This window comes from Sceloporus occidentalis, unplaced genomic scaffold, assembly GCF_023333645.1.
Source record: "Sceloporus occidentalis isolate IW3139 unplaced genomic scaffold, rSceOcc1.0.p SCAF_6, whole genome shotgun sequence".
NCBI classification, from domain to species: Eukaryota; Metazoa; Chordata; class Lepidosauria; order Squamata; family Phrynosomatidae; genus Sceloporus; species Sceloporus occidentalis.
Genome location: NW_028316986.1, coordinates 105,863,982 through 105,881,854, shown reverse-complemented (window position 1 = coordinate 105,881,854; position 17,873 = coordinate 105,863,982). Strand labels below are relative to the sequence as shown.

At 40.5% G+C, this 17,873-nt stretch overlaps 1 protein-coding gene across 3 annotated transcripts in view; it reads right to left on the bottom strand.

Annotated features, from left to right (window-relative positions):
- Positions 1 to 17,873, bottom strand: part of SESN1 (sestrin 1) — a 56,533-nt gene that overhangs the window by 37,964 nt on the left and 696 nt on the right. The gene's annotated exons all lie outside the window — the stretch shown is intronic.

The window sequence follows — 17,873 nt, the reverse complement described above, 5'->3', positions numbered from 1 at the left end:
TCTTACAAAATTATTTTGTTAGCTATTTTTCGCTACTCAACAATCCAGAGCACCTTATTAAAAAAAACTATATACAGACTAATGATATCAATAAATCAAAAAGATTAAGTGACTAAAATCAGTATATGAAAAACAAAATGACAATCTGTAGCATATTTGTAGTCCATTTTGCATATCTGGAAGTAAAAGTAAATTTCTGTATGACAGCAGCTATAACCCCCCCCTCCGTGTGCACAGAGTTCCACATCTTTCCAGTTTCTTCTGAAAAAGAAAGCAAAAACAATATATATAAAATTTAGGATGCCAGTCCTTAAAACATTCAGCTAATTGATGCCTAAGTTGCCTCAGTGTACCAAAGGAATTCCTTAAGGAATGGCCTGAACAGAACAACAAGAGCATTGTATAACAAGTATCAACAAGTTTTTATCCTTCATGGTTTCTAAATTTAATTAAGCATAGACAATTAAGCAGGGTAGAAATACCACAATTTATGTTTCATATTTTAAATTTTAAGAGGAAATAGGAAACCATCTTACTCACTGACATAGCTCCCTTGTGTATACTAGTCCACATTTTTAAAATATGCAGCAAACAAGTGTATTAAAATACAGTTTCCACATGTCCTACATGTAGCTTCTGTTTTATAGAAATAAACATTAAGGCAGGCTTATGAAAAGCTCCTCAGTGTGAGTTTAGAATGGATTAAAAGTGAAGATAAATAACTAAACCTGAGCCCTCCTTGTAATATTTTAAGTGCCAAATTAGCCCAGAAAAGGATTGTACACAGCCATACAAGATTGTAACCTCATAGTTGCTGGATTTTACACAACCGAAGGCCACTGGTATATTCAATGCCATTTCTAAGCAAATAAGAGGCCTACAGATATTACTCACTAGTGTCATGGTATGAAATTCTGCCTGCTGCCTACTGGGAACTGACTGTCCTTAGAAACCAGGGAGATTTAAAGATCACTGGAATGTCTTGACAAGACAGAAATAGTGGTATTGGCCATGCAGCAAAATACAACAAAACCTCAAATCCACAAAGAATCAATTTCTTTATTAGGCCAATTCCAAAGGATAAAATGCATCATGCAAGCTTTCAAAGCTTCACTGGCCTCTTCATCAGGCAAAGATGTTAAAAACCATACAACAGGCTAAAGGTGATGACGTTGGAGTCGCAGGCCTACATTTTGTCTCAGGTGTTACTTTGTTCTGTCAGTTAAGATGGCATTGAGAAATTTCAGTGCAGGCAGAAGCCCCTTCTTGGCTATGTGAGGACTAGGGACAAAGGGCAATAAAAGGCAGCAAACAAAATTTCAACTCCATTAGCAGCGGAAATGTTGAGACCCAGCTATCACTGTCCTGTACAGAACTAACTGCTCTTTTCTTATGCAGGGAACAATGAATTTCTCAATTAGTCTCTGTACTGTTAGATCTGGGGAAACTTTTAGGTGCTGTATAGATAAATCTTGCCACTGCAGTCCAGTGAAAGAGTACATTGGTGGAAGATGCCAATGATGGAATGCCAAAGCCAAAGGCAGAAGATAGGCTAAAAATGACTGGCTGAAAATGTGGTAAGGAATTACTTGACAGGAGGCATCAACAGAAGGAGAGAGCCTGTTCTATATCACTTGCTGCTTTGCATCCCACATGGGGGAAAATAAATTGAATAAAAATAAACAAACCTACAGCTAAATACCATAGTTAGAAAAGAAGTTACTGGTACACCACTTCTCACCCTCTCAAAAATGTTAACTAATTTGAAGCATCTAGATCTGACTGTAAAGCTTACTGCATTTTGGCATAAATCCAGTTGCTGTTTCTAGTTAGAGTGCCTTCACTAAATAAATGGGAAATTGGTGAGCCAGTATTTATGTATATTTTATTGATTCAATGAGTTTATTCTTGCTGGACTAGCAACTGGATTTGGGTCTGTCACACTAGATGAATTTAAGATTCCTTAAACATAACAGATTCCAGCTGAAAAAAACAGTTGGCGTTAAAAGGTTATTGAATATCCTCTGCCACTGTAGAAAATTAGGATTTAGAGGGCTTTTCTAGGTCAGCAGTCATGATACATTGTTTGCAAAGGTACCTCCAGTGCCACAACTCTCCTTACAGAAAGTTACTGTGCTATGTGTTTTTCACAAGCAAGGATTTCACATGTCCACTGAAGATACATCCATATGTTTTTCTTGGCCTTTAGAGAAAATTCAAATCAAACAACACTTCCTAAGAAGATGGAAAGCAACTTGTTTCAAAGTTGTATGGCAATCTGCAACTCTCTCATGTAAGGTGAAAGTCTATAAACTAAATAAATTCCTCTCACAGTTTAAGAACTGGGAAACAGCCACATAAAATAAAGCACACACAAAAAAGCAATCTTGTGGTCTGTAGGAAAAAACACAAATCTAAGTTGGGCAGTACTAATACAGTAGACCACAAGAATGCTACAGGAGTGGTGCATACAAAGTATGATCTTTCAAGTTTTCCAGACCTCTTTATCAGACAAGACAGTACAAGCATTAGAGTACAGGGGAAGAAGCAAACAGTCAAAAACCCTGGAACAATGGATCGTGCTTCTCTGTAACTGCAAGATTGTAGACACTGGAGGCTCAGTTAAGAAGTGAAGTAGTATATTTTCATCTTTCTGGCATGTACAGCTGTGGTTACTTTCAACTCCACTGACCAAAGAGTTGGCTGATGCCCCGAGAGCTTTTCATGGCAGTACAATGTGTCAGGGTGGCAGTACAATGTGTCAACAACCAGTTTTGAAACCTAAAAATGACTTTAAATTGACAGAAACATAAGCAGAATTTCTTGTGTGTGTATGTGTATGTCTTCAAGTCATCTGTCAACTTGCAGCAACACCATGAATTTCATAGGATTTTGTTAGGCAAGGAAGATTTAGGGGTAGTTTTGCAAATTCCTTCCTCTGAAATATACCCTATGGCACTTGGTATTCGCTGGTGGTCTCCCGTCCAAGTACTACCCAAGGCTGACTTTGCTTAGTTTCCAAGATCAGATGGGATCTGGTGCCTCTTATTTAGCCTGGCCAGAATTCCCTGGAGTACAGTGTTTTTCAAAAAAGAAATTGTCAATCTATAACTTTTCAGTGTCTCTGAACAACTGCTTCTTGTGATGGCCATTGCAACAGAAGAAGACAAGGGGAAGGGCTTTGCTGAGAAAACCAGCTATGTTGTGTGGGAGGGAGATTTCTTGAATGTATCCCTAGGTTATATATTTTTAAAACTAAGGCGAATTTTTTTTAAGAGAGAAAGACCCCAACTACTTTGGAGTCTTCTTTCCCAACAATGGTTCACCTGGCAGTAGCCATTCCATCAGGCCCCTTGGCCTATTTCCAACCCAGCAGTCATTACAGGAATTATAACTTGAAGAACTGCTACCTACATTTGCTTTTTTCCTCTTTTTCATTTTGTATCGTATTGTACTGCAAGCCAGAGGGCAGGAATGGTCTTTTATTGATTTGTAAACCATTCTGGCTAAAGAGCAGGATGCACATACTTCACATAAGACTTTCAGTGCGCTGTAGCATAATAAATCCATCTTATTAAGTCACTTGTAGTTATAGATGATTTGTAGTTACCTCAAAAAAATTATGCTTTTATTTATTTATTACAGTGTTAGCAAGTCTGTCTCTGCACTGCATCCAGCTTGAGGGGATCTTCATTACAAGACAGCCAGTTACTCCAGATTGTGCTACTTTTGTCATCTCACACTAGGCCTCATCCTCAACCCCTCAACTCCACTTCAGACCTCTTGGTGATTCACCCCCAACTGTAGCAGACCGCATCTTACTCTTGTTCGCAAACTCGAGCCTTATTTCTAGTGAAAGCCGTAGAGCTGAACAAAGATGGCTGTGAGATGTTATTGTGTAACTAAATAATATCTGTTTTGTCTGACCTGAATATACACATGAAAGCATTCATATGCCTTTAATTGTCCAATTATCTACAAGGCCAACTTGTCAGCTCTCCGACTGAGGTAATACCAAAACTTCCCATTTATCATAGTTCCCCACTCCTTTATAGTGCAATATCCAGACTTTTTGGACTATTCCAAAGCATTAAAATAGTTTTTACTTGTCTCACCATAAGAACTTGCATGGTATAGTGGTTTGAGTATGGGCCTACAAATCTGGTCACGAGGGTTCAAACTTCCCATTCAGGCATGGAAACCCATTGGCTTCCCTTGTCTGGTCACAATCTGTCAGCTTTAGAGGAAGACAAAGGCAAACACCCTCTGAACAAATCTTGCCAAGACAGTTCCAAGATAGGTTCACCTTAGGATCAGCATAAGTTGGAAACAATATAAAGGCATACAACAAGTCACACCATAACACTGATATGAGTTTTCAAAAAGTCTTTCAGAAATGAATCATGGACAGAAATTTTACTGTTCATTGAACACCACCAACAACTTCGGTTGTAATAGTTGCCTATGGAATTTTACAACTTCAAAATAGTAGGCATCACCCTCTCAATTACATATTGTAAGAAAGCCTAGACCATGTTCATCTAATGAACACAGAATACTTCATTAAAAAGTATGAAGTTACAGTGCCCCCCAGTGAGGGGTAAGGTGAACTATGCAGAGCTCACATAGAAACCAAATTGTTCAGACTGAGCTTCAAAACACAACTGATGGGCCCTTCCTTTTCAGCAGGTATTAATGCATGGCCAGTGTCCAAAGTCTTACCTGCACCGAAGGGACATATTTAACCCTCACACCAATACACTGGGATGAGCGCAAAAAGTTTGTTTTCATTTAGTCACAGCACCAACTATTTAAATTCAGATTTTGGATCTATGTACCAGTTTTGTTCTATAAAATGCTAAATGGTTTTACCTCAACATGCCTAAGAGGTGGTTAGGTGTCCATCAAACAGAAATACTCAGTGCTTTATTTATGTTTTTAATCTGCTCAACAACAAAGGTTTGCTGGTCAGATTTGTTGTTGAGTGTCTTCAAGACATTTCCAATTTATAACAACCCTAAAGTGAACCTATTACTGGCTGTTCTTGGAAAGATCTAAAAAGAGGGAGATTTGGTTTTGCCTTCCTCTGAGGCTGAGAGAGTGTGACTTGCCCAAGGACAGTAGGTTTCCATGGCCGAGCAGTGATTCAAATCCTGGTCTCCACAATCATAGCCATAGTCAATAAACAAAACGTTTTTAAAATGCAATTAAATGCAGTACAGTTAATGAACGAACACTACAGGCAAACAGATAAAAACAGCTACAGGACCGAAAATGCCTAAGAGAAAAGTTTTCACTTCACACCAAAAGGTAATAGTGTGATCATCAGACACATATTCCTGAGGGCATCACAACTGAGAACATCTCAAAATATCAAGCTGAATTACTTTCTAGTTATAAATTGTTGTTCTCCCAATTCTGGTTATAAAGGTTGGATGCAATTCATATGTCTTCCCAGGCTCACATTTACAACCCTCTAATGAAGTCTACACTAGTTTTTTGAGGCCATAGATAATTTTTCCCAGAAAGTTTGGGATATGAGAAGGAACAGGGTTTTGCACATAATTTCTATCCCTGGGGATCAGGATCCGATTGCTGAGGAAGGGGAGAAGGTGTAAGAACACAACAGACAACAAATTTGGCAGAAAAAAGGCCACAACTTTATTGAATACAGCAGGAAGTAAAGAGGGTTGGCCCGAAAGCATGAGGTCTGGATCTGTCATCATGTTAGTCGATGAACCGAAATGCCTGGTCACGGCCAGGCTTTGGGATGACAGAGGGGAAACCAGCTTAAAGTGTGCACGCCACTTTGGGAACCGGTTATGCACCTATGTGCATCTTCGTCCCATGTCACCGGGTAACTTTGAATCGATGCCACCCCACATTGGTGACATTGCGAGCCCCTCAGCACCCCAGGTCCCTGTGGGACTCCTGATCCAGTGCTCCGCAGCACAAGAAACCATCCACACCAGATCCAAGACCTATGCTACTGCCCTGACAAGTTGTGACAGCAAATCACCAACCCTGAAAATGGGAGGCAAGGTGGGGAACCGGCAAAAATGTCGCTGAACACTGGCGCCACATGACCCTAAATAGGCTGGCTGGCCAATCAGAGGCCAGGAAGCCAGGGGGTGTCCCCACCCAGCCTCCTGGCCAATCTCTGGGCAGCGGCCAGCCAAACAACCAATCCTCATCCACTTCCTCCCCCAGGGGAACCTGGGAGTTGAGTCGTCCAGGACCGGAAGTGGCCAGGCCATCCAATGGCACAGCGCTTCTGCTCCCAGGGCACCTGGCAGTTGGAGTCTAGACCACTCGGAAGCGCTGCTGGCCTGCTCGCTGCCACGTGGAGCCAAAGGCTTACGCCACCATGCAGGAACAGGGCCACCACCAGACCGCCGGGAAGAGCCGCCCTGCTCCCCGCCCCCAGCAACAGAACTGGCCAGTGAGTTGGGCAGCCCCATTTCTCCACTCAACCATGCAAAACTCATTGGGTGCCTTTGGGTGAGTCACACACTATCAGGTCCAGAAAACCCGGTGACAGATTCTCCATATGTTGGAGACTACTTGAAGGCAAACCAGCACCAGCACCACAACAAATTTGATAGCAGCTAGCTTATTAAACATGGCTCCAAAACTACACTCTTCAGAAGCATAGCACTCAGAGAATAACCTCAGGCCATGATACCATTTCAGTTCGAAAGCATGCAAATGCAAGTACAGTGCATCCTCGCCTTACGCGGGGATCCGTTCCGGATCCCTCTGCGTAAGGTGAATTCCGCCTATGCTCAAGCCCCATTGTAAACAATGGGGCTCGTGCACGGCAGCACGTGGGGCGCAACGGGCGTGCGCACCCATTCAATTGAATGGGACTCGCCGCCCCTTCCACCCTACGCATGCCCCGCAGCTTGAGTGCGTATGCTCAAGCCACGTAAGGCGCGCCTGCGTATGACGCAGGCACACTGTAGATAGGTATGGCTTCCATGGAAAGGTAACAGCGTTGGGTGCAGTTATACTGGGCACATGACCACCGGATTTGTCTTCAGACAACACTGATTCTTTGCCTTAGTAACAGAGATGAGCACCACCCCCTACGTGACCAGACATGTCAAGGACCTATGTCTATCTTTACCTTTTATGATATCATTACAAGAAATAGAATGGATAAGGATAGTCCCTAGGATATATTCTCAATTGCCAGAGTTGGAATAGGAGAGGTGACAATGTAAAGGCAAGAGAAGGGAGCTGTAGTACCCCTATCAGTACCTGAATTTGAACTTGCATTTCTTTCAATGTTGCTATATCATCTTCTTCTCTAGTCTGAGCCTGGAAGTTCATATCCTGCTTTTAAGGAATAATCTCTACAGGTACTGTTGCACAAACCAGAAAAAAGAGTCCTGCTACACACCAGATCCTGTTGATGGGTTAAGAGATTTATCATGAGCCTCATTCATCATGGAATTGCCTGAGACTCCTAGCACTCTTCCACTCAGACTACATCTCAGAGCCATACCAGTATCTTGTGTTCAAGCTACTCAATGTGCCTATTTAACTGTTTTTAACCAATGTTATATAGCTGGACCTTCCAACATATGATGGATTAATAATTTTAATATTTCCTGACACCTTGTGTCCTAGTTTTAATGGTTTATAAGGAAAACTCAAATTCATCTGTATTTCACCACAGCTTCTGTTTTGACTACACTGGTCAAGGTAATTAGAACAGACATGATCTTCTGACTTGAAGTGGAAACAAAACTTCACTTCAAATGTTCACAAATGAAATACTTCAACAGAACAGCCCTGAAACCAGATACCAAGAGGAACCGTTTTATGTTTTCAAAATGACATGGTTAAGGCATCTCTTCTTCCAAGTAAAGGCAACAGTTAGTACAAATCAAGCAAAACTTGTTTGGGGCAACTAAAAAACCAAGAAGAATACAAAGTCAACTGACATTTTAAGCACAGACACAAATAATTCGGAGTCCAGCTACATAAACAGAAAAACTGCAAATAACAAAAAACACTATGTTTTTACCTGAGATAACACCTCTATGAATCTCTAGGTCCTCCAGTGCAACTTTGTGGTCAACATCTGCCAGACATTGACCATAGAATTGCACTGGAGGAACTACAAATGCCTAGTGGAGTGTCCTCTCTGGGAATCTCTAGGTCTTTCAGTGCGACTTTTGGTTAAAGTTGACCACAGAGTTGCACTGGAGGATGTAGAGATTCCTAGAGAGAACATATTAATAAAATCCATGAATGAAAGCCGCAAAAGACAAAGCCACAAATGTGGAGGGATGAGTGTACTCTGCTGCTTTGCACTTAGTTTAATATACTGTATTCAGATTGCCATGCAGGTTACTAGTCTATTTTAATTATCACAATTGCCATGATGAGAGTGTACCCTCCACTCCCCCCCCCCAAACATCCCTTTGTTGATTCAGAAATGTAGTGGAGAGAAGTGTATTTAGGTTGTTCTGTTTAACTAAACCTTTATCCACAATCTAGGAACTGGACAGCTCTTGATAGGGTCAAACTTTGCCCACAGACAACCAACTGGCATCTTACTGTAGGTGTTAATTCTTTTGTTTCAAAAGACCACATTTGGAAATCAAACATGCAGGCATGCTCCTGCCTGATCCAGATCAGAAATACAGCAGGGGGCAAAGTGAAAAAGTTTCCATAGATCCCATGCTAGGATTCAGGTTCCCTATGCTTCCTTTAGAGAAACTAAGGGTTAAAAAGACCCAGGGTTGGAACTGTGTGACACCCTAGAGGCTGAACTGCATTTCCCATCTGTTCTACTCAATGGAAAAGAATGTTGGGGAACTGAAGTTCAACAATCTCTGGAGGGCCTCTGAGTTTCAACATATCGTTAACCCTCATGCATTAGATTTTTTAAATGTGTATTATGTGCGAGTTATGTGATATCTCCTACCCTATAAATTTCCACTATACTGTATATTGTTTTGCCCATTGTATAGAGAACCAAGGGAACGTTTTGTGACACCCCTAACTGGAATTAGCCTTTGTCAGAGTCCACTACAAGTAGTTTTTTGATCTCCTTGTAGACCGTGACAAATATATGACCTGGAGAGTAGCTTTGTATGCTGTAGCGGCCAAAAAAATCAGGAAGAAATATATAACAGAATTAGCCATAAACTGTAAAGGTGAAGATGATATCTAATAAATTTATACTGGATATAACAATTACTGTATTTTAACTTTTACATTATTTTTTTAAATTTTTGATACAAATACGACAGGTTTGAATTTTGTATGTATTTTGTATGTATATTGTATGTACTGTTGTTTTACACAAAGGCCTTTGGCCATAAGTGGTAATAAAGCTTTGACTATTACCCTATAAATTCAAGTTGAATTGAGGGTTAGGGTCAAATGTAAACTACCTGTATTTCCTGACCCCAGTGTCCCAATGCTGTGCATGGAATAAATGTTAATGAATGAGGTCAACCTAATGACAATCAGAGTGTATTGCTTTTGCTTTGCTCCATCATGCTTCACTGAAAGACATCTTTGATCTCAGTATGTTACCTCCCCCCCCCCTCAACAAAACAAGAAAGTGGTGTGGAGAGAGAGATTACTATAGCAAAAGCAATAGTTTTGTTGGGCTTTCTGCCCTGGCTATTTTTTGTTTGTATAAGCCTCTTGTGCAAGACAAGTGTATGAAACCTAGTGGCATTGTTTACAGCTATTCAGGTGATAATGCCACAGAAAGCCAGGTCTAGTTCTGAGAAGATTCTAATTCTGTGTCTGCAAAAAAACCAAACAGACATGACCTTTGCAGACTAAAATGTTCCATTTGGTTCATGGGGGTTAAAGTACCATCTCATTTGGCTGGAGTCACACTCTGCACTTCCTATTTTGTTCCATGAAAAACAGAAATCGTCCATGCAGACTTCACACTGGGTGGGAGGAGGAAGAGGAGAACTGACTAAGCCTTTTTGCACAGGATAGCCAACTGCTGTGTAAACACACATTTCATTATCAGTTGGCAGCAGGTCAACCAGCAGATAGCAGGATACAGTGCAACAGAAACCTCTGTTGAAGTAATGTTACTCAAGCTGCAGATTACACTAGTATAGACAAACCTTGTAAACTTAGAAAGGAGTCAAGAAGTAAACGAACCACTGTTATCACTCACAGCTTCAGCAACTATGTTTAAAGTAAACTTTAGGATTTCCATCTCTTCTAATAGTACTTACACCTACTTCTATTGGTAACAATTAATTCTTTCCTGAACTGAAGTGCAAACCATGTAAGGTCTTTTAGGTGAAAATTTAACTAAGAGTAAACATATCATGCTGTAATAAGAAAAAAGATTATTTACAGTTCAGGTCTATACATCTTTACATAGAAATTTGTTCACTTACATGCAGGGGAGCACACCCCCAGGTATCTGTGAATAGGACTGTAGCCTTAAGCACCTATGTTTAAGGCTACAGTCTTACTGTATCTGCTCAGTAAACAAATCCAAAAGAATTGGCATCAGTTGAGATTTAGCTCAACATTCTTGTTTTAATGCAAGCAATTTTTCTATTTTACTAAGTATAACTGAACTCTTCAACGAAAATAATTGTTCATCACCATCTATCAAATGTAAACAGAACTCTATAACCATTATTCATTTTAGAGATTTATTCTTAATTTTAATATCATATTTTAATTATATAGATTTGTATTATTTTATTTTAATAACTGGATTATCTAAAAAAGAAACACAGAAAATAAATAATTATTTTAAACATATTTATCGAAAGCATATATATATATATATATATATATATGATATTTAACTCTTTGATGATACGGTAACTGCAACCTGAGGTGGCATGGGCCAACATAAACAATGCTATAAGCTCACTTTGAATCCATGACTCCATTGTTCAAGGCTGGATTTTTTTTATTTAAAAAAAAAGCTTTTTAAGGTTATTGCTGTATACATTTTTTGTTACATATACTTTTTTACATTATTGTTGTTATTTAAAGGAGAGAGACAGTTTATGAATAACATAATGAAGTATCATAATAATACAAGAATAAGCATACCCTGGTTCCACTGAAAAAGCTTCATAATGAGTAAATTAAAGGGTTAATCTGTAAGCAGTCTAACAGTTTATACCTAACTTTATTCTGTACAAAACCACACAAAAAAGTAGGAATTTATAACAACAAATTTTCAATCCTTGGAAAGCTTTCATTTTGAAAGAAAACATATCTTTATCCAAGTCTTTAGCCAAAACATGAAACAGAATCTGTGCAAGAAACCACTCATTCCAAAACATCACTGGAAAAGATTGTTGACTGTTTCTTCATATTCTAGAATTTTTCATGTGGAAAGTCAATGTACCACATTAAGCACAATACTCTGCATTGGCAAAATGGCTGGAAAATTCTGTTTCCAGTTTACACATAACCTTCAACATAGCATTGAATGTTTGTGCCTTCCTAAGAAAAGAGTATCACTTAAATATTGTTGAAGAACGTTTGATTTGCAGCATTTAAAGTTTCCTTCAAACTGTTGTCAAAAGAAAACTATAGCATAGAATGGAGTGGGTGGGAGACAAATTTCAACTATTCCAAGTTCTATGCTCACCAGGCAATACCTGGCAGGGAAGATAAGTTGCCAGCAATCCTTTCAACTTTGAAGCAGCAAAGGTAGGAAAGGAAATCTGCTGCAGCACATGGGAGGCAGATGCTGAAGCATTGCTGCCTAAAGGCATTCAGGTTGCTTCGAGCATAGGTACTGAAGTCAGCACCCCTTCTCTGCACCATTCTTTTTCTTTGCAAAAGGCCTGCAGAGTGTGGCATTTACTCAGAAAGAAGGGGGTAACGATGCTAACAAGCAAGGAATGACAGCTGAAACTTTTAGCTTGACCAGCGAGCCCAGCCATAAACTACAGACCAATGGCTAATTTCCATTTGACCTAGTAATTCCTACTGAGTGCTGGCATTTCCCCCAAATGAATGCCAGACCAGATGGACTTTATTTTTATCCAGTAAAGCACTGTGTATCTTCTCAAACAAGAATCTATGCTCAGGTTCACTTCACAAAGAAGCCCAAGTCAAACAATTCTTTCTCCTCGAACTTGTTCCTATATATGGGAACAAGAATGCATCTTCTTGCCTCAGCCACAAGGCATACCTATTCCACCAGACATTCACACGTGGGTATAATGCAGTAATAGGTTGTACACATACTATGTACTTTGGACAGCCCTTCTGGACCAGATCAAAGGCCTTTTTAGCCTAGCATTTTGTGTACTCAGATGCCTAGGGGAATTGCACAAAGAGGATGTAAGCACAACACCATCCTTTTTGTGCACTCTAGTAACTATTGGAGAAACATACTACTACCAACACTGATTAATATACAAACATAATGGCTAGTTCTCATTTATAGCCTTATCCTTCGTTAATTTAAAGTCATTCAAGCTCTGACACTCCGTCTCAAATATGTTAACTGTAACAGTGGCATCACCAGGTTTGGTGAAACCTGGTGAAGGCTTGCTGACACCCAGTGCCTTCACCACTACTCTTGGTTTAATCACCATCCCAGCTCCTTCTCTGGAGAGAGGGGGGACTAGCAACAAAGCCATGAGGGGTGCACTTATCCCTCTATTGCCCTCACAGTTGGCCCAGCTCCCTCCCCAGGGAGAGAGCCAGGCAGTCATGAAGCCAAAAGGGTGCACTTGTCCCTCTGCCACAGCGGGAGCAGGACCGCACCAGGGTATCCCCCCTCCTGTGGGATGTCACCTCTTGTAGTCCACACCTCCCGTATTTGCCCTGTGATGCCATTGGGCTGCATATCATTTTTTTCAAATATATATGGTCAGTTCAAATGTTACCTCCAGGGGTGTTACTACTAATGAACAGAATGGAAAGACACTACCATCCCTTTCCCCTCTACACAGAGAGATAATCAGGAAGAAACAATTACGTAATACAGGCCAAGTTAGTTATGTGTTAAATTGGTGAGATCCTGAGAAATGATACAAGCTTTGCACAACTTCTCCCACAAACAAAATGCTCAGAAACAAACATAAAATTTCAAATATAATTATGACTTTATATCAATCTATGGCATGACCGTCCTTGGAGTACATACTTCTCCTTGGAGTACATAATACTTCCCATTGCATCTAAAAGGGATGCTGCAGGGAGGGAAGGCCATAAAATGATCACACGTCTGGAGCACCTTCTCTGTGGGGGAATGTTGCAACACTGGAGGCTTCGCTTGGGAAAAGGCAAGTATGAGCAGATCTGACAAAGCTGTATAAAATTATTTACATCATACATGCTTTTACCCATCCTCTTTATTTCCATAACACATAAATGGTGCAAGGATACATATTTCCTTTCAATCACTCAATGTTAGAACTGAGACTCACCCAATAATGTTTGAAAGTTAAGTTGGCTGGTTATTTTTCTTTGAAAAAAGTGAGTAAAGGGAATCATGATCAAAGTGTATGACGTTTTGCATAGTGTAAATAAAATGTATAGGGAGAGTCTTTCTCCCATAATACAAGAAATTAGTATCAATTATTGAAACTAAATAGTGGAAGATTCAGATAAAAGGAAAGACCTCTTCACATGGTACCTAGTTAAACAATGGTACTTGCTGTCACATATTGATGGTCACCAATTTAGACAGTTTTAAAAAGGAAGTGGACAGATTAATAAAGGAAGGATCTAATCAGGATGACTAGAAATGCTGCCCAATTTCAAAATATAGGCCACTCAGCTAAAAAATGCTCCCACCCCTTTAATCGCTAACAGCTTAAATTTTCATGTCTCCACTGGGTGACAACAGTATGCTTCTAATTTTTAGAAAGCGAAGGACTGAATGTAATATGAAACATTGTGCTGCAAACAATAGAAGATACATTTCGAGATGAATCTCTACCATCACCAGACACTGTTGGCCTTCCCACTTCATATCTGGTAGCCCTTTATCAGGACAGAAGGTAACATGAAACAAAATCTCATCTATCCTTCCTTGTTGTCCCACATGATGCTAAGCAACTGAGATAAGCTCCACACTGTTCCTCAGTTGCCTCAAACATTTTCAAGGACAGTCAGACTTCTGCAGAGTTTGTAGTTACACTAATGGTAAATGTGTAACCAGTTACCGAGAATTGTTAGAAAGGCGCTGAAGTGACTACCATTCTCACAGATAGGAAAGTCCTCCAAAAATGGCACTAAACTAGATGTTGTTGAACTATATGTTAAAATTGATTAAAATTATATGTTAAAAAAACCCAAAAGAAGTAGACTAGAGATAATCTGGGGAGCATGGTTGAATGATTAAGACTAATATGAACTTTCATATATGATGGGGGAAAAAATCAATTTTTTCAGCTCTTCATGGCATTACAAACCAAGAGGCTAATCTATTATAAATATTGTTGCAAGAGGAAATTGATGTTTCTGAGACTTTCTTTTTAAATACACAGACACAAGTGAATGAAACTTCAGTAACCTGCTTTGGGAAAAACTATTCTGACCCTTGTACATACTGCCCATGAGCATTTAGAATTCATGCTGCAAGGACAAAATTCCAGGCTGAACATGTAACAGTAGAACAATCAATACAATGATTTCTAATGCTGAATTTTGCATCTTCAGAATATTAGATTGCTGTGTGTGTCAGAATTTCTATCAGCTTCATGCATCCTGACATGGGATCCAAGGTGGCTTACAACAAATTAAAACAAAGTTAACACCTAAAATCTTTCCATACAAAGGTTTATGGCACGAATATCATAGCAGAGCACAGAACCAGTATTTGAAACATTCTCCCTCAGAGCCTGTTGAAGTAGTGTAAATTCACTTTTGATAAGCTTGTCTATTTACATCTGAAAAATCTCCACAAATGTATGTGTTTGCATGAAGGTTGAAAGGGTTGTGGCTGATTTTAATGTATTTCACATGGTATATATTGATCTACATATTAATTCTAAATAGATTACAACTTTAGTCTTAAACCCACTTGTTCTGTGCCTTCAAGTCATTTCCAACATATGGTGACCCTAAGGCAAATCTATCATTGGGCTTTTGGGGGCTGAGAGTGTGTGACTCACCCAAGTGGGTTTCTGTGGCTGAGCAGGAAATCGAACTTTGCTCAGACCACTAAACCATGCTGGCTCTTACCCATTTATCTAGGAGTAATTCAACAGGATTTACTTCATAGGAGATATGTACGGCATTAAGCTGCACTCTGCGGTTATGCTGTATTTGGTGACTATCAACTTTTATTCCTACTAAAAAAAGAACTACAAATCCCTTGGCCATCAAGTAATTTGTAAGCACTTCTTATCTCAGATGAAGATACACATCTCAGATGAAGTCAATCTGCAAGCAAATGCACTGTAATATTCTTGCACTGAATGCGAGAAGTAAATCCCATTGCCCCTCAGACTCAAAAGGGGAAGAGGCCAAGGGCCTAGCAGCACAGCAGAACAGTAGCTGTTACAGCATCCACAGCCTCAAATCTATGAAATTACTAGTCAAATAATATCCAGGAGAAAAAGCTATGAAATAGAGTAGAGGACTACATGATCTGTTTCAACACACCATAAGGCACCTGCTCATTTAGCAATGAAGCACACAAAGGCTGCATCCACACTGGAGAAATATCCTGGTTTGGCACCACTTTAACTCTTTTTCTGGCTCAAGGCTATGGAATTCTGGGAGTTGGAGTTTGTTGTGGGGCCCACAACAAACTCCATCTCCCAGAATTCCATAGCCTTGAGCCAGAAAAAGAGTTAAAGCAGTGCCAAACCAGGTTATTTCTCCAGTGTGGATGTAGCCTAGGTGACCTTGGGCCTCACTCTGAACTAGCTCACACGGGGCTATTGCAAGAGCGAATGGAGGAAAATCCCAGGCATCTTCTCCTCTTTAGATAATCATCTTGTTAGACAAGCACTGAGCTTCAGGTCACTTTGGAGGTATGCTGTTTAAATAATGCATGCATCCTAAGGACTGGAGCGTGGCTTTGGTGCAGCTTCTGGCCTCTTAAGATGTGTGTGTCATTTAAGCAGCATACCTCCAAAGTGACCTGAAGCAGCTTTATTTTGGCCTGTCTGATTGGGCCCTAAGTCTCTGGAGATCAGGGTTCAATTTCTGTACTTGACCATAAAAACTCATTCAGTGGCCTCTCAGCCTCAGAGCATGGCAATGGCAAACCCCCTCTGATGAAACCTGCCAAGAAAATGCCATGAGAGGTTTGCCTTAGGGTCGCCACAAGTTGGAAATGACCTGAAGGTATGCAACAATAACAAAGTCTGACCAAAGAGTCCTGGAGAACTCTAAAGTTTGCACACTATTTGGCAACATATCTATCAGAACAAAAATTGTCATGACTTTCTCTTATCATTTGGACACAGCCATTCACATCTGTTTGAATTCCTAAGTTCAACAACAAGGGTTGTCGTTGTGTCCCTTCAAGGGTTTTCTCAGCAACATCTGTTCAGAGGAGGTTGACCACTGCCTTCCCCTAAGGAGGCTGAGAGAGTGTGACTTGACCAAGGTCACCCAGTGGGTTTCCATGGCCAAGCTGGCATTGAAACCCTGGTCTCCAGAGTTGTAGTCAAAACACTCAGGACGATACCACATGACTGAAATTGGAAGTATAACCCAGTGTCATCCTGAATGCAATCATGCGTATTCACGTTATTGCAGAAAAGGTTACCACACACAATTGCTGGCAGTCCAAACATACTCCGAACGCAATCATGCCTCAATTCACAGTTAAGAATATTTGGTGAACTAGCGAAGTCACAAACCCTATTCCTAGGCAACTTCTCACTCAGTGTGCTGTTGTTTGGTGTGATGTACATGTCTCCTTTGGTCCTGGTTCCCACCCCCAATCTGGAAGGAGGGGTTTGCCATGAAGCCTCGCTGCAATTCTGCTTCAAGTTTTCCACTTGTCCTTCAGCATTGCTGGGGGGGGGGGAGGCTTCTGCCTGCTAATTAAGAGGCATGGACCGGGAGCTATTGGATAACCATTACATTCACGTTTTAACGTGACAAGAGTGAATATATGCTCATTTTAACGTGAATAGCGCATGTTCTTTCAACCATTCATCCCGCCCCCCTCCGACCTCTTTTGTAAATTGTGGGGTTCCTTGGTTCCTCTCTCTCACTCGCCTAAATATGCTATGTTCCAATCTTCTGAGTCTCACTGAGCATGTGCAAGGGTGCCAATTCGCAATTAAGAACCCACCGATGTGATGGCTTACTTTGCACAGAATCTGGGTTGCGTTTGGGGAGGCCATTACAGCAAATTTAAGCTGTGATAAGTAATCACGTAATTGCGTGAATTTTCGAATTGACCTCGCTATCTTGGTGGCGCAGTGGTGAAATGCCTGTACTGCAGCCATTCACTCGAAACCACAAGGTTGCGAGTTCAAGACCAGCAAAAGGGCCCAAGCTCGACTCAGGCTTGCATCCTTCCGAGGAGGGAGCTAAAATGAGTACCCAGACTGTTGGGGGCAAATTAGTTTACTTGCTAATTAGCTTACTTGCTGTTCACCGCTATGATCTTTGGAATAGCGGTATATAAACAAATTATTATTATTATTATTATTATTATTATTATTATTATCTTCTCTTTTGAAATTGAGAGCCTCCCGTCCCGTTTGATAAACTCCTCAGAGAACTGCATCATGCTGCCTCCTGCTAGATGTTGAGAATTCAGAGCCCTGTTAGTGTGGAGGTTGTTGTTGTTGTTGTTGTTGTATGCCTCCAAGTCCTTTCTGAGGGATGGTGAGCCTGGAGCCAGCCCAGCTTATAGTGCTATGAAGGTTGGAGGATGGCTCTGGAGAGCAGGGTCCAGTTCCCCCCTG